A 2,212-nucleotide genomic window follows, 5' to 3' on the forward strand; every position below is an offset into this window, starting at 1 on the left:
AAAAAAGGATATTTTTTGAATGATTATGGTACTTTCATTTATTTCAAGGGACTTTTATTTCATAAATCTTTCTGCTCAACTTTCCGAATATATTGTATTTCTACACAGGAAGACAACTGTGATTTTGCTCTCCATTGTTTACGATGATGTTGCACAACAAAGGCATCTCTTCAGTTTCAATGCACAAATTATTTTGAAGTGCTCATATTATGCTCATTTTCAGGTTCATAATTGTATTTTGTTGTACTGCACATTGCTGCAGCTCCTCTTTTCACCCTGTGTGTTGAGCTCTCTGTTTTAGCTAAGAGTGAGACATCACACTTCTATCCCATCTTTGTTGGGAGTCGCACATGTGCAGTAGCTAGGTAAGGACTACTAGCCAGTCAGAAGCAGAGTATGAGGGCATGCCCTGACAGTATCTAGGTAAGGACTACTAGCCAGTCAGAAGCAGAGTATGAGGGCGTGCCCTGACAGTAGCTAGGTAAGGACTACTAGCCAGTCAGAAGCAGAGTATGAGGGCGTGCCCTGACAGTAGCTAGGTAAGGACTACTAGCCAGTCAGAAGCAGAGTATGAGGGCATGCCCTGACAGTAGCTAGGTAAGGACTACTAGCCAGTCAGAAGCAGAGTATGAGGGCGTGCCCTGACAGTAGCTAGGTAAGGACTACTAGCCAGTCAGAAGCAGAGTATGAGGGCGTGCCCTGACAGTAGCTAGGTAAGGACTACTAGCCAGTCAGAAGCAGAGTATGAGGGCGTGCCCTGACAGTAGCTAGGTAAGGACTACTAGCCAGTCAGAAGCAGAGTATGAGGGCGTGCCCTGACAGTAGCTAGGTAAGGACTACTAGCCAGTCAGAAGCAGAGTATGAGGGCGTGCCCTGACAGTAGCTAGGTAAGGACTACTAGCCAGTCAGAAGCAGAGTATGAGGGCGTGCCCTGACAGTAGCTAGGTAAGGACTACTAGCCAGTCAGAAGCAGAGTATGAGGGCGTGCCATGCTAGCAGCTAGGCGAGCATTATAACGTGTGTTCCACGTTTGTCTCTGAAGTAAAGGCTGGACTACAATAGAGCTGTTTGGAGCAGTTTGTGAACAGTGTTTTCTGTTGGAGATGGTAAGTCCCTTTGGGGGGGACTTTGGGCTTTTTCACTTTGCAAACCTATAACATGAACAAAAAAGATATATAACACAATAAAGGAAAGGGAAAAAGCCAAAAAGCATAATATGAGCCCTTTAAGATATTAAAACCGCTGAACATTAAAACGATGCCTAAATGTCCGCCCTAATCTTAGTTTTGGATGAGGATGGAAACAGATGTGTGTGTGTCAGTGTCTCAGGTGTGAACAGAGTCTCAGGAGAAGCGAGCGTTTTAGAGAAATCTTTCCTTGTTTTTATTTATCACACATTTAGAAAATGAACCACACTATACAAATGTCCACCGTTCAGTAATGAAACAGGCCTCCTGCATGAACCCAACCGACCTCAAACCAAAACAACTTCAGCAGATAAAGAAGCATCACAGCGGCTCTAAACTCACCACCTCCTCCTCCTCTTCCTCATCCTCCTCCTCTTCCTCCTCCTCCGGTTCAGTCGCAGACTTTAATTACAGGACCGGCGTCGATTTCGTGTCATCGTACGGTAGACTGCGTCGGCTGCCCAGTGACTCGACTTATTTTTACTTTTTAATCTTTTTCATGGTCACTGTGGTGCAGGTAGGCAGTAGCATGCAGAAACCTTTGGATGCGGCTCTCCCCTGATTGGCTGAAGGCTAATTCATTACGTTTGCGCTATGTAAAGAAGGGAGTAGGGTTTGTTTTTTTTTCCTCTTAGAGTCTGTGGTTGTTATTTACAATATGACAACGAGGAAGTGTCTGTGTCTGTGTGTGTGTGTGTGTGTGTGTGTGTGTGTGTGTGTGTGTGTGTGTTTGAGTCCTATGGATGGGACGAGACAGGCGAGTGCGTAGACGGGGTTTCCCAGTCTCAACAGGAGGGGTGTTCCTTCATCACTGAAGGGAGAGCAGACAGTTGACTCCCCTCCTCCCCCTTCAGGTTGGTGGTTGGTTGTCATATCAGGGCGGTCACATGGTCAGTGACACACTCACAACAAGTCCGCCGCTCAGAGGGTTCCTCACTTTATTACTCAGACATAAAATTAAAAAAAAAAAAAAAAAAAAAAAAAAAAAAAAAAAATGAAGAAGATAACAAATAAAATTGAGGAGA

The 2,212-nt window shown here is 45.0% G+C and overlaps 1 protein-coding gene across 1 annotated transcript in view; it reads right to left on the bottom strand.

Moving 5' to 3' along the window:
* Positions 1-1,359: 1,359 nt before the first annotated feature.
* LOC116039988 (cullin-1) overlaps positions 1,360-2,212 on the bottom strand; it is a 44,441-nt gene continuing 43,588 nt past the window's right edge. The window contains exon 22 of the mRNA XM_031285181.2: positions 1,360-2,212. This exon is cut by the window's right edge and continues 108 nt beyond it. The gene's annotated coding sequence lies outside the window, so the exon portion shown is untranslated.

The sequence above is a fragment of the Sander lucioperca genome, chromosome 14 (genome assembly GCF_008315115.2).
Source record: "Sander lucioperca isolate FBNREF2018 chromosome 14, SLUC_FBN_1.2, whole genome shotgun sequence".
Lineage (NCBI taxonomy): Eukaryota > Metazoa > Chordata > Actinopteri > Perciformes > Percidae > Sander > Sander lucioperca.